The 24662-nt window shown below is 33.2% G+C and overlaps 1 pseudogene across 1 annotated transcript; it reads left to right on the top strand.

Moving 5' to 3' along the window:
* Positions 1–20446: 20446 nt before the first annotated feature.
* On the top strand, positions 20447–21773 carry LOC308338201 (mothers against decapentaplegic homolog 2-like; annotated as a pseudogene). The gene has a single exon. The product of its transcript is annotated as a mothers against decapentaplegic homolog 2-like (transcript).
* The last annotated feature ends 2889 nt before the right edge of the window (positions 21774–24662 follow it).

Below are 24662 nucleotides of genomic sequence, written 5' to 3'. Positions count from 1 at the left end.
TTACTGAAAGACTGAATAAATAGCAAAAGTAATTTAATTGGCTTTCTAGCTTCAGTAGGCCTGGGTTTCAGCCTGGGTCCATTTCTAGACCAGAAAAATCTAGCATGGTGTCTTTAACATATTAAGAGCTATAATGTCTGTAGGTTTGATGATAATATGTATTGGCAGTGATTCTGAAAACTTGCACCCTCTTATTTACCTTATAATTTTTCCTCGTCAATTACTGAATTGGGTATCCTTGACATATTAAGAGACAGACCTGCCTGTAAAATGAGGTTTCCATTCTTACTTCCTACGTCTCTCCACAAGCAGTCCAAACAGGACGTGACTTTCTCTGGTTAGGTTTTGAATTTTTATTTTAGATAGATAGTAAAATGTGTATTTATGTGAAGATAGCAAGGACTTAGGTATGTTGTGGGAGAATTGAGATAAAAAATAACTTGAAAAATGCAGAAAAGTATGTGTATTAGTTTTCCTAGAGCTGCTGTTACAAATTACCACGTACTGGCTTAAGACAACACAAATTTATTCTCTTACCTTTCAGGAGGCTGTAAGTCTGTAATTAAAGTGTTGGGGGGCTGTGGTCTCTTTAAAGGTTCTAGAGGAGGATCTTGCTTCTTCTCAGCATCTGATGGTTTCTGGAAATATGGCATTCCTTGGTTTGAGAGGCATCACTCTAATGTCTGCCTGCCTTGTCACATGGCTTTTCTAGCTGTGTGTCCTTGTGTCTATCCTCATAAGGACATAGTTATATTGGATTTAAAGCTCACCCTAATTGGGGTGCCTGGGTGGCTCAGTTAGTTAAACTTAACTCCAACTCTTGATTTGTGCTCAGGTCATGATCTCAGGGTTGTGGGATCCATCCCCACACAGGGCCCACATAGGGCTCTGGGGCTCCGTGTTCAGCAGGAAGTGTGCTTGAGATTTTCTCTGAGTCTTTCTCTGCTCCTCCCCCCACATGCACTATCTCTAAAATAAATAAATAAAATGTTAACAAAAAATAAAACTCACCCTAATTCATTATGACCTCATCTTTACTAAATGCATCTGCCAGAACTGCTAACAAGCAACAATATAAAAGAAAAAGAGGGAAGAAGAGGAAGGGAGGAAAGGAGGGGAGGAGGGAGGGAGAAAGAAAAAGAGAAAAGGAAAAAAAAAATGCAGAAGAACAGTTGGAGGAAAATGTCAGAGTCTGTGTAGTTAGAATTGTTGGGAAAATTTTTAATTTGGATTGGTTTTGTTTTATTTATTTATTTATTTATTTATTTATTTATTTATTTTGGAAAGGGGGGAGTCTTTTTGAACAGTTATGGTTTATTACAGAGGAGGGAAGAGGAGAATATGAATTTTTATCTTGGATGATTCCCAGAGAACAGGAACTTGAGTTTTCACTGCTCATCCCTTAAGATAATGAATATCATCAAGATTATATGTAGATTTTAGAAAATATCTTCTAAATGACAAATACTCATGAGTTAATACTATACTTTATGAATATGTACTATGTATTATAAATGGTATCTTCATGTGACTAAAGACTGGATTAGCTTTTCCATTTTCATAGCCAAACTACTTCTTTTAATGTCACTTCATAAAATAGTAGATTAGAAGATACCTAGAATTTAGTAAAAACTATATTAGCATGTTGATACCTGAGAATATTTACAAAATAGAGATTTAAAAAGATATCTCTAATTCTACCACTTAAAAACAAAAATTGTCTCTGTTAATATCTGGTATCATTTTATGGAATGCACATATCTTTAAAGTAGTGGTTTCAAGCTTATTGTTTTATTAGTTTCTGAGTATAACTACACAGTTTAAATTACGTTTTAGGTTGTTTTATGGCCATATATATATGTAATATAATCTTGTCTTATAATTATTGTTAAAATTAAGGAAAAAATAGATAAATCTTCAAATTTATTCAGTATTGTTTTACTATAGTTTTTAAATCCTTCTATTTCACATTCTTTTAATATCATTTAACAGCATATTCATGTTGTAGTCATCAAATGAAGGAATGACATTTGTAACCAATTTGAAATTCTGATATTTTGTTCTTTATTATAGGTCATTTCCACAACAAAGAAATTTAGTTTTTTAACCATTTTATTTTATTTATATTTTATTTTTTAATCTTCTTATATAAAACAAGGAAGTTAAGGATACTTACCTGATCTTATCTTCATGATTTAAAAAATATTTCTACTTTTGTAGTTTTGATAGATGACATCTCACCTTGTACTGTAAACAAAAAGCTGTTCTTTAAATTAAACCGTTTATTTGAGATATGTCTTTGAGATATATGTCTTTGAGATAATAGAGTATCATGCAATTTTAAGAAATAATATAGAGAGGTCCCTTGTAGCCTTTACCTCTTCCCCCAATAGTATTATCTTACAAAATTATACTACAATATCACAACCAGAATAATAATATTGGGATAAATTAAGATGGAAAATATTTCCATCATCTCAAGGATCTTTTCTCATATTGCTCTTTATAACCTTGCTCACTTCTCTCCCACTGTCACCTATTTCTTAAATTCTGTCAACCACTAATAAGTTTTCCATTTCTATAATTTTTTCAGGTCAACAATGTTATTATGTAAATGGAATCATTTAAAATGAAACCTTTAGGGATTGGCTTTTTTCACTGAGCAAAATTCTCTGGAGATCCATCAGGTTTATAAATGTATCTATTGATATGTTCTTATTTATTTCTGAATAGTATTCCCTGTTATGGATATAACAAAGTTTGCTTAGCCATTCACTACTTGGAGAACATCTGGGTTGCTTCCAGCTTTTGGCTATTAAGAATAATGCTGCAATAAATATTCTTGTACAGGTTTTGATGGAAACATGAATTTCATTTCTCTGGGATAAATTCCCAGGAGTGTTACTGTGGGACTGTATGGTAGTTGCATGTTTAGTTTTTTTGTTTTGTTTTATTTTTGTTTTTTTAACTGCCAAACTGTTTTCCAGAATGGTTATATTATCTTACATTCCCATCAGAAGTTTATGGGTGATCTAATTTTCCACTTTCTCTGTTGCATTTGGTGTTGTCGCTATTTTTTATTTTAGCTATTCTGATAGGCATAGAGTGACATTTCATTGTGGTTTAATTTGCATTTCCCTAACAGCTAATAATGTTGCACGTCTTTGCATGTGCTTATTTTCTGTTGTGTAGTATCTTCTATTAAATGTCTCTTCATGTCTTTTGCCATTTCCTAATTAGATTTTTTTTTTTCATTGTTGAGTTTGGAGAGTTCCTTATGTATTCTAGATACTAGTATTTTGTTGGATATATGATTTTCAAAACATTTTTTCCACTCTGTAAATTGTCTTTCATTCCATTAACAGAATATTTCAAATAGCAAACATTTTTAATTTTAATGCAGTTTAATTTATCACTCTTTCCCTTTTATTAATTATGCTTTAGGTTTTAATTCTAAGAAGTTATTACCTGGTTCTAGATTCCAAAGTTTCTCCCTCTTTTTTATTAGCCTTATAGACTCATAATTTTACATTTTATGTTTAAATCTATGATCATGTTGGGTTAATTTTACATAAAGTGTGATATTTGATGGAGTTCAGTTTTTTTGTTTTTTTTTTTTGTTTTTTTTGTTTTGTTTTGTTTTGTTTTTGCATATGGATCTCCAGTTACCCTATTTATTGAAAAGACTATCCTTTCGGTTGAATTGCCTTTTTACTTTTGTCAAAAATTGAGAAAATTGGTGGGATATCTCTGGATTTTTTATTCCGTTTCGTTGATCTATGTTTCTTTCCCTCTATCAGTACCACAGACTCTTGATAACTGTAGATGTAGAACATGTTTTAAAATTTAGTAGATTGATTTTTCTCTTTTGTACTTAGTTTTAAATGATTTTGCTGCACTTATTTATTTGCCTTTTTATATAGATTTTATGGTAAATTTGCCTATATGTACCAAAAATCTTGTGGGAATATTCCTAGCAATTGTGTTAAATCTGCATATCAATTTGGAAAGAATCAACATCTTTTACTGTCCTGAGTGTTCCAATCCATGAACACTGGATACAAGTTCTAAACAAGGATTATTAGAGTTACATTTAAGTATTTCATTCCATATTGGAGTTTTCATTTCAATGTGTATATGTTCACTGCTAGCATATATTAATACCATTTTTAAAGAATTAACAGAGTCGGGAAACAGCAGCAAGATATTAGAGTAGGAAGCTTCAGGCCTTGTTCTTCCACAAAAGCATTAAATAAACAACTGGAGGCTGGTGTAAATAACTTTATAGGATTCCTGGGAGTCTGTCAAAGACCTAAAGCAACAACAACAACAACAAAAAATGCCCAACCAAGAAAAAGCCATTCGAAATGGTAAGGAACTTTTGTGAGATTTCTACTCAGACTTACCTAAACCATTCTCCATGATGGCTTGGCATGGTTTGGAGGAATTGAACTCTGCAGTGTATTAAAAGGATCATAAACCAAATGGGATTTATTCCTGGAAGGGAAGGATGCCTCAGCATACTAAAATCAATCAGTGTAATACACTACATTAACAGAATGTTGGAAAACAATAACAAAAATACATGATCATCTGAATTGATTCTGAGAAAGCATTTTACAAAATTCAAGACTCTTTCAGGATAAAAACAATTAATAAACTAAGAATAGAAAAACATTACATCATTGTAATAATACATACATTATGTGGCTATAAAGGTCATATTTGAAAAAATCCTCAGCAAACATCTTCCTCAATGGTAAAAGGCTGAAATATTTTCCTGTAATCCTATAATATCAGCAACAAGACAAGGATACTTGCTTTTGCCACCTACATCCAACATAGTAACAGAAGGCCTCGCCAGAGAATTTAGTCTAGAAAAATAAAGAAAATTCAAATTGAAAAGGGAAAAATTAACACTATCTCTGGATGCAGATGATATGGTCTTTTATGGTGAAAACTATAAAGGCTACACATATTCCTGTTAGAATAAGAGAGAGAGAGAGAGAGAGAATTCAGTAAAGTTGCAGGATACAAAATTACTCATAAAAATCAGTTACATTTTATACATAAACTATGAAAAATATGACAAGGACATTAAGAAAGCAATTCCACATACAGGAGCATCAGAAAGGAATAAAACACTCAGAAATGAATCTAGCCAATGAAGTAAACAGTTTGTGTACAGAAAATTACAAATTATTGTTGAAAGAGATTAAAAAAACACCATCAAATGGAAAGGCATCCCATGTTCATTGATTGGTTGATTCAGATTCCTTAAGATGTCAGTACTACCCAAAGCAATCTGTGGTTCAGTTGAATCACTGTCAAAATTCCTATCACATTTCTTGCAGAAAAAAAAAAAAAAATCCTAAAGTTCAATTGAAATCTCAAGGGAACCCAAGTAGCTAAAATTACCTTGAATGAGAAAGAAAAAAAGTTAGAGGTCTCACATTTCCTGATTTCAAAACTTCCAACAAAACTGCAGTAACATAATAATACATAGTACTGACATAAAGACAGATACCTATCTGTCTATCTAGAAACAGAACAGAGATCTGAGAAATAATTCTTCACATATATGTTCAAATGATTTTGTCAAAGTTGCTAAGATTATTTAGTGGGGAAAGAACAATCATTTCAACAAATGATTTTGGGAAAATTGTATATCCACATGGAAGAAAATGAAGTTGGACCATTACCTTATATGACATACAAAGAATAATTCAAAATGGATCAAAGGCCTAAATGAAAACACTAATACTGTATCAGTCTTAGAAGAAAACACATGGGATCCCTTAATGACATTAGATATGGTGATGATTTCTTGGATATGACACCAAAAGCACAGGGAACAAAAATAAAAATAGATAAATTGGGCTATGTCAAAAGTAAAAACTTTTGTGCATAAAAGTACATTATCAACAGAGTGAAAAGGAAACCCATGAAGGAAAAAAAAATTGCAGAAACTATATCTGTTAAAGATTGATACCCAGAAAATAAAAAGAATTCCTATGACCAAAAATCATAATCATAATCATAATCATAATAAAATAAAAAAATAAACAACCCTCCAAATAACAACAACAACAAAAAACTTCACAAATTTCCATTCAAAAACTAATGATGTACTATATGGTGACTAACACAACATTAATAAAGAAAAAAAGAGCAAAATGGACCACTGGGTGGCTCAGTCGGTTAAGCATCTGCCTTTGGCTCAGATCATGATACCAGGGTCCTGGGATCATGCCCCACATAGGGCTCCCTGCTAATGGGAGAGCTTGCTTCTCCCTCTCCCTCTATTGTTCCCCTTGCTTGTGCTTTTTCTCTTTCTGTCAAATAAATAAATAAAATCTTTTTTAAAAAATGGGGAAAGGATTTGAATAGGTTTTCTACAAAGAAAACATATAAATGGCTAAAAGCACATGAAAAGATGCTCAAAATCATGAACCATTAGGGGAACGCAAATCAAAAGCACAAACAGATACCACTTAACATCCATTAGGATGGTTATTATTAAAACACACACACACACACACACACACACAAACAAAACACAGAAAGTAAGTGTTGACTAGGATGCAGAGAAATTACAACTTTTGTGTATTATTGATAAGAAGGTAAAATAGGAAGGCAGCAACTATGGAAAATGATATGGCAATTCCTCAGAATGTTAAAACTGAAGTTACCATGTGATTCAGCAATTCTACATCTGTGTATCTCTAAAAGAATTGAAATCAGAGATTCAAACAGATATTTGTGTACCCATGTTTATAGTAGCCTTATTCACATTAGCCAAAAAAAGTGGAAGCTATCCAAGTTGCTTTCATTCATTGATGGATGGAATGGATAAACAAAATATGTTATATACATGCAGTGGGATATCATTCAGCCTTAAAAAGAAAGATTTTTGGCACATGCTACAAATGGATAAACCTTAAAAAGATTATGCTGAGAGAAATAAGACAATCAAAAAAGGACAAATTCTGTATGATTCTACTTCTATGGTGTAGTAGTCAGGGTTCTCAAGAGAAACAAACAAGGAAATCCAGTAGACTGGAGAGTCAGGGAAGAATTGATATTGCAGCTCAAATCTGAAGGTGACCTCAGCCATTTTTCTCTTAAGGGTTTCATTTGATTGGATGAGACCCATTCATATTATGAAGAATAATCTGCTTTACTCAAAGCCTAGTAATATAAAGGTTTAAATTTAAATTTTATTAGACTTTTTACTTAAAGTCTAATAAATTTAAATATCTTCATACAAACATTAAGACTATTGTTTGACCAAATGTTTTGGTACTATAGCCTAGTTATGTTGACATACAAAATTAACTATTGCAAGTTCATCTCTTACCAGTTTGGCACCCATATACATTTCTTTAGATAATACCTAATCTCCAAATAAAAAACAATAACAAGGTCATACTTCACCTAACATGATACAACCATCCTGTGTATAACCAAAACACACTAAGCCTTTTTCCAAAAGTGAATAAGAAGTGCTTGGGTGATTTTTCACTCTCCCTTGATGCCCTGTAATTTAAATGTTACAAAGTAAAATTAATGATATTTAACCATATTTAAAGTAAACTTAGCAATATTTAACTATAAAGTAAAATTAACAGCATTTAAAGTCATGATGTTAAGCAAAATTAAGTATTTTACAGTAAATTTAACAATATTTAACAATACATACACTATTTACTATGTACTATAAAGTAATGGTTATTTATCTGGTGATATGACCTAAACCTTCATTCTTTTTTTTTTTTTTTTTTTTTTTTTTTTTTTTAAATATTTTATTTATTTATTTGACAGACAGAGACCACAAGCAGGCAGAGAGGCAGGCAGAGAGAGAGGAGGAAGCAGGCACCCCGCTGAGCAGAGAGCCTGATGCGGGGCTCGATCCCAGGACCCTGAGATCATGACCTGAGCCGAAAGCAGAGGCTTTAACCCACTGAGCCACCCAGGCGCCCCCTAAACCTTCATTCTTGAAGGATATGGGCTATTAGTAGTTTTGCCTGAATCGGGTTACTCTATTTTTCCATTACTTTAATCACAGAATATAGCAATACTAAGAGAGAGCTTAAGGGATCTATTTTACCTCTATGTGTTCTTCCTTACCTCCATTGTGGATTTGCAGTCCATTTTTCCAGTGTTAATATCACACACTCCAGTCAGCATTAGTAACTCTCTTTTTTGCCTGCTGATTTGGAGTTATGAGGAACCCAAAGTGACCAGGTAGCAACAGTCTTTACTTCCAGTTCAATGGAATTATTATACCTCCTACTAGAAATATCCCACCATTTGGAACTAAGACCTCTAGGCCAGCAGAGCATAAGTCAAGAAAACAGGAAGCAACATTTTTTCTAGAGGGTTCCTAGGGTAAAACAAGTGTGCCACTCCCATTTCTATCCCTTTTCCCTGGACCTATGAATCTTGGTTATTGGAGAAACAGTGATATATATTAGAAGCTTATTCAAAACTTTTACCATCTCCTGGAGAATCCTGACCCAGACTTGCAAGATATTTGGCATCTACCTGGCACTATAATTGAAACTTCAAAAGGCCATTCCACAGTTTCATTGATCTAGCTGCTTCAGGATGATGGGGAACATGATAAAGACCAGAACAAGTTAATTTCATGAGCATGGGCCCCTTGCTGCACTTCATTTGCTCTGAACAGTTTCTTGATCAGAAGCACTGGATGGAATACCATAATAATGGTCAAGAAATTCTGTAAATCCACAGATAGTAGGTGTTGCAGAAGCATTGCATGCAGGAAATGCAAACCTGTATCATGGCTAAGTGTTCAGCAAGAACAAAATGCTGCCCTTTCCATTGTGGAAGCAGTCCAGTGTAATCAACCTGTTTAGCTGCTTAAATCTGTAACTTTAGCTGCTGTAATCTGTAACTCAAAATGGGAAGTTCTTGGCCACTATTTCTTCAAAAACTGTCATTTTATTTTATCCTCACCATCTTTTTCTCTAATGGCATGAAAGTTAGAATGTTATGAATGCCATATGTATATGGCATTCATTATACACACACACACACACACACGTGTGTATATATATATTCCATTCATAACATATATATTTTGACATATATATAACATATATAATATATAAATATATAACATATATAATATATAAATATATTATATTATATAATATATAAATAATATATACATATATAATATAAAATATATATTTTTGTTATAATTGCATGGGTTTCTAGTCTTTTTTTTTGTAAATTCAATTTTCTCTCTTGCTCACATTAGTTTCTATTTTTCTATGTTCTTATTTATTGACTGCTTCCTTTTATTTCTTTGTTGAAGCTTTCTGTTTTTTTTTTTTTTGTTTCAAAGATCCTCATAATGACTCATTGAAGCACTTTTATTGTGACTGCTTTAAAATAATGGTCATATAATTCTGCCATTACTTTGATGGCATCCATTGATTATCTGTTTGCAACATGTTTGCATTCATATTGACATCTTCCTGTTTCTTGATAGAACAGGTTATTTATTTATTTATTTATTTTAGAACAGGTTATTTTTTATTGAAACCAGGACATTAGATATCATAAGACTGGATATTTTCAAACTTTTTATTTTAACTAGTTATTTGACAGTTCACCAGGAGGAAAGAGAAGACTACTTTGATATTTCCAAGTGATGTAAATGTCTAGATTCACGGCTTAGCCTCTGTTATACTCAGTGCAGTAGGTCTTTTCATTGCCACTTTGCAGGAATACGATTTCTGTCTTAGTATGTATTTTCTACTGATACCACATTGGAATTGTCCTCGTAAACTCTTTGTGATGGTAAAAGACCAGACTCTTGCTGAGCTTTCTCTGATGCCATCCTAGGGGGGTGTATTCAGGTATCTCATTATACCCTTGTAAGGATGGAAGTCTACACTCCCCATTTGGGCTTTGTGGGCATGGATGGTAGTGGGGCAACAGTTTTTTATGGTGTTCAGAAGAGTATATTTTGTATTGTCTAAGATTTTTCTTACAAAATTGTCCCTTTCCTCTGTGGTTAGAGAGAGCAGGCTTTTGTCAGAAATTTTTGTTTTTTCTATGTCCACTGTCATTTCCAGGTTGTTGGCTTCCTTAGCTCCATGTCCGGGGTATATGAGGCAAAAAGAATATCCAAGGAACACACCATTGTGTTATTTTTCTGGTATCAAGATCCCTGGTTGATTTGGTTTCTTATCTTCACTTTTCAGAATCTTCATATGTTTGTTTTGCATGTAATATTCGGGATTTTTAGTCATACTGGTGGGAAAAATAGAGGAAAGTGTGTCTACTTCATCCTTCCAGAAGTGGAAGTAGAAGTCTTCCAATCAGTTTGAGACTTTGGATTTAATGACATCCTCAAGGTGTATAATAAATATTTCTTTGTAATTTCTTTATTTTCCTTGTGATAATTTGTTATATAGACAAAACCATTTTTTCTTTAACAAGGGATAACCCTTATTTATTAATATTAATATTAGCTATTTCAAAATAATTATATATGTTTAAATTTAATTCATTTTAACACATAGATTTTTATAAAATGACATTAATTTATTTATACCAAAGCAGCCAGCTTAACAATGGGAGTAATTAAACTCAAAATTTAATAATATAGCATTAGCTTGTTTTTTGTTATAATTGGACTAACTAAACACTTTTTTTAGTTAGATTAATTTTGTATTTGAGTTAATTATCAGGCCATTTTGGTTTTCAAAACTGTGCAGTCTGCCAGAAAAAAGAAACTATACATGCTTTAATGTTCTAATTTTAGTTTTTTTCTTTTAAGGGAGAACTTCTAGCTTTTATATACAACATGTGAAATAATAAAGACAAAAACCACAAGAACAGACCAAAGCTTACTTACTTTCTATAAGTAGGATATTGGTGACAATAAAATTACTAATGAGCTATACATATTTTTCAAACCCAAGAACTAACCTAGGAGAATTTCACTTACTGTCTTCCTGTGCTAAACTTTGTCATAAATTCTAAGGTTTTTAAAGCAAAATTTTGTTGGAACATAGTTGAGACTTATATTACCAGTGATCAAGTCTCAGAAAGGGTAAAGTCTCTTTTAAAACCCAAATTCTATTACAAAAGGGGGGAAAAGGTGTGTGTAAATGTCCTTAAAAAAAACCCTTTAAAGAGGAAAATAAAGAGAAGGTGCCAGAAGAACATCAAAGTGATTGTTAAATGCTGCTGTACAGATAGGTGTAGAATTTGGAGTATTACATTTTCAGCAGTTACATCTTGGAATCAACAGAATTTACAAAGTATTAAAGTGTTTGAACTTTGGGCTTTTAATTTTTTTTTTCTTTAAGTAATTTCTATGCCAAACATGGGGCTTAAACTCACAATCCCATGATCAAGAGGCAATTGCTCTACCAACTGAGCCAGTCCAGCACCTTCTAAACTTTTATATTTTACTTCATTTTATAAGGATTTATTTATTTATTTGACAGAGAGAGCGCCCACACACATATGCGTGGAAGTAAGGTAGGGGCAGAGGGCAAAAGAGAATCTCCAGCGGATTCTCTACTGAGCATGGTACAGGGCTTGAGGCTTGATCTCATGACCTGGAGATCATGACCCAGAGATCATGACCTGAGCTCAGATCATGAGTTGGATTCTTAGCTGACTGAATCACCCAGGTACTTCAAACATTTATATTTTAAGATTTATTTATTGTTTTAGAGTGAGAGGGAACTAGAGGGGAGGAGCAGAGGGAGAGGGAGAGAAAATACAAGCAGACTCAACACTGAGTGTGGTGCTCAACATAGAGCTTGATGCCCTGACCCTGAGACCATGACCGAACCAAGAGTCAGATGGCCAAAAAACTGTGGCACCCAGGGATCTCTGGAACTTGTACATTTTAAAACAGCAATTGTATTGGTTCTTTTTTTCTCTTGGTCTATGACCTGAAGTCTCAATGGACCTTTAGATGCCCATTTTTTTCTAAAAGAACTGTCTGAGATAGTAATCTCCTTTGCATGCACAATATCTGCTGTGTAATTTATACTAAAGGTGTATGCTAGGAAAAATATGGATGAAAATTACATTGCATTCTTCTCATTGTTTTATTCCATTGCTGCTACACTCATCCATTTCTTAATTGAATATATTCCTATTGAAGACATTTTAATGTCTTTCCATTACCTGTAGAACATTATTTAAATTAATTAATTTGTTATTCCAGGCCTTCCATTAGGTTAAAATTTAGGTTAAAATATATCTTCTGATTTTACTTTTCCTGGTTATCTATTTGTAGTAATCACATTGATGATGATGATGACAGTAATTATAATAATGTCCAGCCATATATAACATTTGTCAGACATTATTCTGAGCCCTTCACAATTTTAATCCTCATTTAAATTTAATCCTTATTTAAATTTAATTTAATCCTTATTTAATTTAATCCCTATTCAAAGAGGCAGATACTATTATATTCATCACTTTATATAAGAGGTAATTGAAACAAAAATTACTTAAGTAACTTGCTCAAAGTCACAGAGATTGCTGGAGGAGGTCATAAAGAAAATGTGACAGCAGAAGACCCCAAACTGGACCCTTGCCATTGGAGGCTCTCTCTCCTTAGGATGTTTGTTCTGCTTGCCTTTCGCACTCCCAGAGGTAGCTCATGTATATGTCTTGATATAGAAATGTAGTGTTGAAGCTCTTTAGACAGGGTACATGATTGAATGCAGTTAAGGCTTCTATATGAATGTTGAAGTTTCTGGTGGGCAGTGTGGAGATCTACTGGTCATATGGCCACCTGACTTAAGCCTCATAAGTAAATTCCCTTGCTTATTAAGCCTGCTGCCTGTGGTCTGACTCTGCCCTCCAAGAATGGAAACATTTCAGATTATACCCAGGAATTACCACAGGAAGTTTCTGTCTAACAGAGATAGAAGTTAGCTGAGCAGGGTTTGAAGACAACATTTCTCTCCAGAATCTATGCCATTAACCTCTACATTGAAATACCTCTCTAAACTAAACATTTGCTGTATGTTAGTCTGTAAAAATTTACTGTTTTTTTAAGTCATATATTCTCCAACTTTAATGTTTTACAGTGAAAATCCTGTGAGATTGTTAAGTCCTGTCAAGTTTCATCTTTTCCACAAAACCTTCCATTGTCTAAGTTTGAAGTGCTGTCTCCTTCCCAGTGATCATGTATCTATTTTAAACTTGCAGGACATATTGCTTTCTAGATCAGATATAAGTGACTTATAAAAACATTCAGTTGACTATAATTTTTCTTTGAAAGTTAGAATGTTATTTATGCATTAATTTCCTTAACCCTACACAGATAGCAGTTACTAATTCTCCATTTCTATATTAAATCACCCTGCTTTATTTTTGTTGATGGGTTAACACATTTTTGTGCTAAAATTTTGCCTCTATCAATTAATATTCTATTTTGCCTTAATTATATATTTTTTGCATTCTATAAACTAGACAATATTATTTTAAGTGAAAATTGGTAGGACTGCAACTAATTGGATGGTGGGATTATAATTGGTTAACAGTTACTAGGAAATAAATCACTTTAGCAATATGCATAGAACCCCTCAATGTGTTATACCCTTCATCCTGCTAATTTTAAAATTTTGGTTATACTCCTAATCCTATTGTGGAATATTATCACAAAGAAATGGGAAATACAGAAGAGTTTGTACATAGACATATAAATTGTAGTATTATTTCTAACAGTGGAAAATTGAAAATAATCAGAATATCAAGCTAAAAAGAAATAATTACATTACTCCTCATTTTTGTTGCTATTCTGTCTTTAAAAATATTGCTAACAAAGATCATTCATACCATGTAAAAATTAACTATACTTTCTAAGTAAAGTTATGCAAGATATTTATGAGAGACCTTCAATATTTTTTCAACTGTCAAAAATATTTTTAGAACAATTATTAAAAGTCAATAAAGTTAATAAACTGTGTTTTAATCAGGATTAGCTCTTGACTTGAATCTTGACTTGATTTTCTCCAGATGAGGTGAATTGCCTTTTCTATATAGATGCATGTTATAGTATTTATTGAGATTCTTAAAAATATCTCTTAATCTTCTTTTAAACAATATCTGTTTATTGATATCTTCCAGTTTCCAGTAAGAATTGGTCATACAAAAGTTGAATGGATATATTTTGAATGAAATTAATTTAGTTATTTGCTATAGGACTTCCGTGAAGAGATACCCTTGGGCTGCCTCAGGTTTCTAGAAAGTGTTTAACTTCTCATGATAATTAATCTAATAATCACCAACAATAGAATGAAAGATTTCATCACAACCAATTATTAATTCCCTTTCTTTTTCACAGCATTCAGAGTGCCCACATTTATCAAAGGGTAACTATCAGATGTATGTATCTTTCTTATAAATAAATGCATGTATTCAGCTGTGAAAAAGAAGGAAATTCTACCATTTGCAAGAACATGGCTGGAATTTGAGAACATTATGCTAAATGAAATAAATCAAACAGAGAAAGACAAATATTATATAATAGTATAATATTTGTAGAATCTGTGTAGAATCTTCAAAAATTTGTAGAATCTGTGTAGAATCTTCAAAAAAAAAAAACTAAACTCATAGAAATAGAATAGAATGGTGGTTATCAGTGGCTAGGGGAACATGGTTAAAGAAATGGGGAGATATTGGTTAAAGGGTACAAACTTCCAGTAATGAAAGAATAAGTTCTGGGGATCTAATGCATAGTATGGTGATTATGGTTAAGATTACTAGATTATATACTTGAAACTTGCTAAGAGAGTAGACCTTAAACGTTCTTACCACAGGGCGCTTGGGTGGTTTAGGCATTCAGCATCTACCTTCAGTTCCAGTCATAATCCCAGAGTCCTGGGATCAAGCCCTGCATCAGGTTTCCTGCTCAGCAGGGAGTCTTCTTCTCCCTTTGCCCCCACTCTCATGCTCTCACTCAAATAAATAAAATCTTAAAAAAAAAAAAAAAAGTTCTTGCCACAAAAAAGAAATGGTAATTATGTGATAAGATGGACCTGAAGGTAAGGTAATAATCATTCTGCAATATACAAGGGTATAAAATTAACAGGTTGTATATCACATTATATGTCAATTATATCTCAAATGAAACTGGGGGGGAGTTATATATGAACTACTCAAGAAATACTTTAGATAAATTCTTCAAAATACCGGGTAAAAAGAACAGATTCGGATACAACACCACCAAGCAATCAATATTTTAGAATCAAACAACCAAAAAAGGATAGTTAAGGACTGACACATTTGAAGGGCTTACTGATTCTTAAAAGCATTGCATTTCTGAGAAATGAAGTTCTGTAAGGAATGCTCCACTAAGAAAGTGGGAGATGAACTAAAACTTGAAAGATGAGTATGTTTTCATAATGACTTATAGTGATATTTAGTAATAAGGAAATTATATTTCAAATAAAATAATCCTACTCTATGTCCCTTCTGTTTGATGTTTGTACAAATAAAAAGTGAGGAGAGCATGGATTGGCATGTGGCAGCACAGGAGGTGCTAAACAAACACAACACTGTTCTCTCACCAAATATCAAGAAAAAACACCTTCTTCTACTTTCCACATGCATAGAAATGTATTAAATTATGGATTACTTTCTTATACAATATAATAAAGAAAGTCCCACATTTTAAGTATATACAAGTATATATACATGTATTTATACTTTCATGTATAGGTTTATATTTTTGATAAAATGATCAGTGTGGAATTTCATAGGCTTGTATGAAATTTTATAGTGGGTTTTATAGTAGTTAAGTAATTAGTCAAATAAATCTACCTCAAGATTACGGTACACCGTAAAGTTTCCTGTGATATAAAAAATAAAATGTCAATGATTCTTGAAATCTCAAAGAATATATGCAACATACACAATATATAAAAATTCTAGCGCTTTACTAAAAAAATGAGTGAGCCTAAGGTAACTCAATGACAAAATATAAAAATACCTTTTATTTTTCTAAAATTAAGGCAAAAAAAAAGTGTCAGATACATAACATACCAGTAAAGTGATAGAAATACTTTTAGGCTTATCATTTGAGAAAACTTGTAAAGCAAGGAATATGCTATATATAATACAAGCAGTCATATTTTGTCTATACAGATGGTGAGCAATGTTCTTGAAAGGTTGAATTATTTGCATAGAAACTATCAGGACAATTCAAGAAAATTATTTCAATTATTTCAATGAATTAATGCTGGAATTTATTTTGGTTGAGATACTGCTTGCAGTGCATTGGGGATCTCATGTCTCTGGAGTATAAAGAAGCCTCTGGCATTTTCGTCCTCCATTGCTACGTCACGTGCGCCCACATTTCCAGAAGGAAAGTGCCAAAAGCTAGTCAAATGGTTGAAAATGATGAGCAAGAGTGAAAGTACATGATCACCATCTCAAAGAGAGTAAGTCTCTTTCACACTGACATTTAGGCAGTCTGAACTTCAATGTACTCCATGGGAAAAAAAAATATGACAATTTCTTGATTGATAAGAAGTTGGTGCTGTAAAAATAACTATGGCAAGTTCTGGCCAATAATCCCAATATAGTTCCTTCACAGTTAATAAAATTTCAAAACCTGAGGTTTTGTAGTAAAGTGATTGTAGGGTGATTCTTGGATGATGGGAAGAACTTTAGCGAACATCCTTTAATATGTGTTTTCTTGCCAATTTTTTTTTAAAGATTTATTAATTTATTTATTTGACAGAGAGAGATCACAAGTAGGCAGAAAGGCAGGCAGAGAGAGAGGAGGAAGCAGGCTCCCTGCCAAGCAGAGAGCCCGATGCGGGGCTCGATCCCAGGACCCTGGGATCATGACCTGAGCCAAAGGCAGAGGCTTTAACCCACTGAGCCACCCAGGCGCCCCTCTTGCCAAATTTCTTAAGTAGTGTTTTTAATTTATGTATGTTCCTGATAAGAAAAATGCCAAATTTCTTCATCCTTTAGTAGTATTGATTCATTCCCCCTTCTACTACCACCAAATAGTTAAATTTTAATGATCTATGGTATTTGTTAGAGATGTTTTCAGTAAATTAAATCTATCCATAGTTAAAATTTGTTTTCAGTTGAATTGTTTCATGTTTCAGATTTTCCCCTTTAAGATTTTAGCCAAATGTATTTGACATAATTCACTGTCCTGTGTTTTTATTATTTATTTAAGATTTTATTTATTTGACAGACAGAGATCACAAGTAGGCAGAGGAAGAGAGGAGGAAGCAGGCTCCCTGCTTGAGCAGAGAGCCCAATGGGGGCTCGATCCCAGGACCCTGAGATCATGACCCAAGCCAAAGGCAGAGGCTTTAACCCACTGAGCCACCCAGGCGCCACTGTTCTGTTTTTAAAACAGGGACTAATCAGAAATTAAAAGCAGCTGTAAACACTCAGACTCAGTAATTTTCTCGGTCACTGAATTCAGTGCAGTTAAAGCTGACAAATAATTTATTACATTGTGGTCAACATTATAGTAGAAGTTCTCATTGTTGGATATTAATTTAGGAATATTTCCCCACTAACATTTTTGTTATGTTCTAAAAGCCGCCTGCAAAGAAGTTTAGTACTTTGAAATGCAGATTTTTAAGTTCCTCTTATAAACAATACTGTAAAAGGTGATTAATTGTTGAAGCAAGTTCACAAATCCTATTTACTATGATGATATAGAAGATTTGACTGCAGCATTTCTATTGTTACTGACCACAGATCGTAACCTGGTTTCTATTGAACGTACATTCAGAATTCTAGAAGAGCATGCAGGCCTATTTTCCTCAAGTAAGCAGTAGGAATGGGAACTCCTTGGGCTGCTTTGGCAGTAAGAAAAAGATTCCAGAATGCGCTTCCCCAGGGTGACATCTTTAGGTGAACAGAGATTGGATCACAGAGTATTGGGTTGCAGGAAGCTGATACAGCTTATTTATTAATTACACTTTTAAAAACAAAAAAAATTCCAAATGAGAATTCTTAAATGTTATTGTATATTGACATCTCCTGCTGCTCTCTGGCTGCCTGCAACCACGCTATTGGGTCAGCCTTTTACAGGGAGTGCCTTGCATTCCAAAATCTTTACTCCAACTTACTGTAGTAAAAACTGGCATTCTTCCAGAGAAGATGCTTTAGGATAATGTTTTGAGAAGAGACTGGTAAAAGAAATTCATGAAAATATTTGAAGGCTAGAAGTAATCTCGTACTTCACACACTTAGTCTATATCTGAATGATAATTTCACAGTGGAGTTTGTACTTGTAAAAGGACTTTTGTTAGCACCACTAAAAAAAATGTACCATTAAAATATATAGCTTAGATATGTGCAAGGGACATTCCAATCCTAAAGTAATATAGGGTGATACCTTACAAAATAAAGAAAAAGAATTCAACACTATTATTTTAATGGTAATTGATAAAAATCTTTATGTCTTGAAACCTAATTCCTTTAGTTATAGAATAGCAAGGTAGTTTGGTTATCTTAAATAAGAATATAACCAATTATAAAAATGGTAGAAATAAAACTGCTTCTGTTCATTTTCTGAACAAGATGATGGAATTGATAAAGATAAAAACTTATTTAGTTTAATATATTTATAACATGTAAATATCACTGCATTAAGTATTTAATTTTTTTGGATAATAATGATTCTGCATGGAGAATTTCACCATATCCAACTTGTTTTTCTTTTCTTTTCTTTTTTTTTTTTTTTTTCGGGGGGAGGTCAGAAAGTAACATCTGTTGATTCATTTAATAATCCTTTTGAGTTTATTTATGAACTCATTAATTATATATCTCTATTAGCATATAGTAATTTAGCATAAACTACTTTCTTAGATAATGATGAGTAAGAAATATTTCTTGTTTTCATACACTACTTAGTATTTTTATAGTGCTTAACATGCTCCTGGCACTGTTCTATGTTCTTTAACATATAAATATATGAAATCATCATAGCAATCCCATGTGAGAAATTGTATTACTATCTCCATTTAATAAATGAGAGAACTGATGTACAGTGTTTAAGTAACTTGGCCAACGTTACACAATTAGTAAATGTAGAGAGAGTATTATGTAACTTACTTACTTTTACCAAAGATATTTTCCGGTTCTTAGGTGTAGGAAAATATTTAAGATACTTTTGAAGTCATCTACCTTAGGAAGGTAGTCTAACCTGAAGAATAATATTCTTAAATACCTAAACACAGAGACAACAAATATGCAATCACAATGTTTTTTGGTGTCTGTGGTGAATTACAAGAGATGTCAGTAAAGCAAATAAGAGACATATGGCAAATTGGTAAGAATGGCTTTGCTGAATATTTTCAAGGAAGGGGAATTATAATTATAATTTGAATAAAATGTGGAGAGTGGCCTGTAAGGGAACAGTGATAACTTGCAAAATTCAGCAAAGAATTAATGATAGCAATATGAAATTAGTGGCAAGTAGCAAGAGAAAAATTAGGAAGCATTTAGAAAATAGAATCCACGTTTAATTTGTTAGATATTAGCACGAGGTAAGAAATAGGCCACTGAATAATGACACATTGGCTTCTGGGTAGGAATTAGGGTAGATGCTGTTGATAATCATTGGTTTCGACCAAGTAAAAGTAAAAAGCACCAGCATGGCAAATTTGTATTGGAAGATAAATGACTTCAGATACGGACACACTGATTTGAGCTACAATATGGGAGATTCTGTGTGTGATGGCATGGGGACAAGTTGGATTCTGCTATTAATAATATACTATAATTAAAGTTTTAATTAAATTAATTTTTTTAAAAAATGTGAATTCAAATCAAAGTACTATAGAGTTAATTTTATTAAAGTTCTTATGACTTTTGTGACATAAGGTTGTTTGTTGACTGTGTACTTCAAAAAAAGTCTGCTTTTCATAATCTCTAAAAATGAATGTGTAGTGAATGTCATTTTTTTTTAAGATTTTATTTATTTGACATAGAGAGAGAGATCACAAGTAGGCAGAGACCCACATAGAGAGAGAGGGGGAAGCAGGCTCCCCGCTGAGCAGGGAGCCTGATGCGGGGCGATCCCAGGACACTGAGATCATGACCTGAGGCAAAGGCAGAGGCTTAACCCATTGAGCCACCCAGGCGCCCCAGTGCATGTCATTTTTAAAAACAAACTTTGCACCAGACTCTCTGTGAAACCTTCTTTTGCTCAAGGGTTTGCCTGGTCCTTGGGGCCTTCCTGTGGGGCAGCCCCCAAGCCTTCCCAAGGGGTGAGCAAGTATCTACTCCTGGCTTGACTATGGAATTTGGACTAGGGCAGTAGCCCTCAACAGGCCTCAACCTAGGGTGCAGACAAGAGACCACAGAAGGGGCCCCAGGCTGAGGTATTGAGGGACAGGTGGTCATCAGTGCTTTGGGTTACATAAAGGAGGCTATTTTCTTAATGTGGATTGCTGCCTTTGGTGAGAACTTGTCTGTCTTGCTATTTACTCCACCAGTTGTGAAGACATGGCTGGGGTAGAAGAAATCATCTGGCAGACCTGGAGGAGCAGGTAGAGAAGAGAAGAGTGGGCCAAGGCAGAAAAAGTAGTATGAGAAAGCAGTTAAAAATCTGGAGAAGAAACTAAAAACTAAAGAAAAGAAGAAACTAAAGAAAACAGGTCAATTAGATGAGCTTGACAAAACCATCACCACTCAAAATTGTAATATTAAATGTGTTACCATACCAAGCACCTGCTCTGAAATTTGGAGACTGAATACATCAAATATGATAGATCAATGGGATAAGAGAGCCCTGTACAGCTTCTTTGAGCAAACCAGGTTTCTTGATGGTTGTCTTCAAGTATCTCATTGAAAAGGATGGCCACATTTTATGAGCTGCTGAGAGTGGTTCTGGCCTGATCTTCAGTCATGAACTTAAAGCAATTGTAAACTGTGAATGTGATTTTAATCTCTAAAAGGATGAAGTATGTTTACTACTACCAGAGATTCGAGACACAAGTTTTGCCTCCAGTACTGAAATCCTAACCGAACTGCCACCTCTAGATAATACCTATTCCGTTCCAGAAAACAGTAATTTCCCAGTAGGAACCAAGCCACAGAGTAATTACATCTTGGAAACTTCATTTCCTGGATGTATAGGAAAGATGGAAAAATAGGTGATCAGCAGATGAACTAACGTATGGATATAGGATCTCCTGTAGAACTACCTCCTTTTACTCTTTCTCTGTTAATCATTGTTTGAATTTGCAGCCAGTTACTCAGAAGCTGTATTTTGCTGTTCAGTAGCATATCATGAATTAAACCAGTGAGTTGGGAAGACTTTCCATGCATTACAGCTCTCACTCATTGTAGATGCTCTCACAGATCTAACAAACTCAGAAAGGTTCTGCTCAGGATTATTCTCCAATATTACAAAAAATGCTACTGTAGAAAAGAAAAGAATACATATAGGGAGAGGAGTGTTCTTATATCAGATAAATGGGGAATTTTTCACTGAGTACTTAAGTGATAGTGTAGTCTTTGTGCAGAGCCCCAAGTGTAATCAGAGATCAAGCTGGCACACTGCAGCAGAGTGTAAAATTCCACCAGGCCGTGCTCTGAAGGTCTTCACCAACTAGGAATTTGCTGCTCTTCTTGCTCAGTGTGCTAATCAGAGTTTTGAAGTTGTGTATCAACTAATTAGGATGTGCACCATAAGAATGAGTTTTGTGAAAGAGTAGGAAGCAGAATACAGAAGGGCAGATGGTAATGAGCCCTCGCTGGATTGAACCTAATCCGAATGGCCGTCTACAGTGTTTGGGCAAAGTATTAGCTCACTTGTGATCCCTTTGGTGTCTTACTCAAGCACATCATAAAGTTTCATCAGTCAAACCCCATCTAAAGGCTTGATGTAATACCTCTTTTAAAAGTCATAGTATTTGTTGTAGCCCCTTGAAGTATCTCATTGTGTGTTATGTCCAAAAACTTACTAGAGAAAAAACACTTAAAGTCTCACCAGTTGACTTGTAGAATAGGTTTTCTGTGTTTGACTATTACATCAGAAAATTAGTTTCAAAAATACCCTCCCATACAGGAAGAAGAGAAGATTTTAAAGACATGCTGATGTCATTTTGGGCATAAAACTGAGTGTCTCAAAGGTTTAATAATAACAGTAATAATTATATGTACATGTAATATATAATGATTCAGTGTCACAGTGTTTGTGCTGTTTATATACATTTGTTTAAAGATCTTATTCATTTTATATATATTTTTAACTTGGATAACCTAGGCATGTATGTGCTGCTTCTTGATTTAATCATGGCTTCATAAAGTTAGTTATCTAATCTGTTAGTCCCATATATCCATTATTTTTATATTTTTAAAATATACAATATATATTAAGACTCTCAGGTTATCATGTAGAAGCAGATTTTTCTTGTAGAAAAACTAATTTTCTGCCTTTTACCAAAAATAATTTTTGGGCGGGGAAATAAATAAAATAATAAAATAAAATAAAATACCTTGCAACAAAAGAACATTCTCTCAGTCTTCAAGAAAAACAAAAATACTTTAATCTATTTACTGTATTAAGTAGTCACATTTGTAAAAAAAAATCAAATAAATTAATACATTAGCAAATAAGTAAAAACTAGAATTCTAAATTAAAAAATAAAACATTTCGTCTGACTGTCTTACTGATTACTCGCTGCTAATATGAATTTTCCCACTATTTAACTTCACCTAACTTTGCTTGTAGAGCTTATACAAATGAATACATTTATGACCTTTCCATCTAAAAAGTAAAAATAAAAATCTCTGAGGTGACAAACATGCTATTTCCATTTAAATCAAATTTCTTCTCATAGTTTTAGAATTATGCACTTTTCTGATATTTATGGTGAAACACATTTAGAAGCATCAACTGTGGCCTACATTTTACTTTGGCCTGTAGTTTGTATTTTCTTTTATCTTAAGAAAGTATTGAGTGATACGTGTATCTGATAGTTGACCTTTGATAACTGTGCAAGGAATGAATGTTGTGAAAGTAGGGGAACTAATAGATTGTGATTAAATCTTTCATTCTGTTATTGGGTACTTATTAGATTAGTTATCATGAGAAATGTTTAACACTTTGCACAAGCCCAAGGCAGGTCATAGATATCTTTTATTGAAGTCCTGTAGCATATATCTAAATTAATTTTATTCAAAATCTATTCATTCACCACCTTTTGTATGACCAGTTTTTACCAAGAGCAGAAAATATATTCAAAAAAGAGTGATTCTCTCCTTCCTGCCCCCAAACCACTGTGTGGTTTAACAGATAAATCTCAACAGAGTATCTTTAAAAGTATATGGTTTTGGCTTAATAATCAGAACTTATAGTTTTAGTGTTTAGCCAAAGAATTAGGATACATTAGTCTGGGTAATAATTGCCCCTTTGAGACTTTATATGAGACACCTCTGAAAAATAAATGTATTTTTAATATAGGTTCAATGCACAAAATAGACAATACAAAATGTGTTACTTATCCTGAATCTGTTAGTAAAAATTGAGGAAGTTGATTAATGACATTATAAACATCACCTCAATGAAGCTAGTATTAAATAAAATTTCCAATTAGTTGGATTTCATTAACTTGCTAAAAGAAATTCTCCTGTGTGCTGTGGAAAAATGTTGCAAAAAATTGGAAACCTTTGAATGATATATTATGTGCTGTCAATGGTTTAAAATTTTAGTGGTGGTAAGAGTATAATCTGATTTGTGTGTTTGGTCAGATCACTCTGTTGATCTTACACATGATTCCTTTCCACTTGGCAGATGAAACTGAAAATGAGCATCCAAAATGATGCATTTTATTTTCAGTGCAAGTAGTCATTAAGGCTAGATATCAGAATGCTAGCAGCTACTATATCCTAATAGCTGTACTGTAAATATTGAAAGGAAACTCCACATTACCACATTATGTACAGTATCCAGAACAGGCAAAATATGTGATTTATGCACATTTATAACATTATCCAATAAGTGTATTTCTCCACCGATACATGGAGTTTACCATGGTTAGTTTGGCCTAGTAAGCTTATTTAAAGGTGTATTTACTTTTTAATTTCAACTCATAAAGCCAGGAAACGTATTTATATAAAGTATTACAAATTGTGCCTACACAATTTAGCTCCTCTGCCCTGTGCTTTTTCTACTTTGTCATTCTTGTACCTTATGTTGACTACAAAACGAGGGTTTATACTTGTCCTTTACACCTTCCCCGAATGTTTTGTTAATAAGAATGTTATTAATAATTAAGGAAAATGGTAGTTTTGCAAGACATGTGATTGTGGCATGCTAACTTGTTACTATATTTTAGGTTGCATCTTTCTTAGGAGTGTCTTGCATGTATGGCGGGAAGGGAACAAGTTATAACAATCATTTTGAGTATGTATTTCCTTACCGAAGATATGTTCCATTTTTAAGCACAAGAAAATACGCAGGAGACTTTTGAAATCATATAATCATTTGGAAGGGATTTTAAGTTTGCAGTTTAAAGAAGTAGCATATTTGGTTAAGATGGAATGTGCAACTGGATGCAATTTTTTGTGCCTGTCATTTAGTTTTATCACTATTTCCTTTAATTAAAATCTTAAAACATATTTTCCTTCTGTATCTTATGTGTTTCTAT

Source organism: Martes martes, assembly GCF_963455335.1.
Source record: "Martes martes genome assembly, chromosome: 1".
Lineage (NCBI taxonomy): Eukaryota > Metazoa > Chordata > Mammalia > Carnivora > Mustelidae > Martes > Martes martes.
The sequence above is the reverse complement of the archived record's forward strand: the minus strand, read 5'-3'. Positions and strand labels throughout refer to the sequence as shown.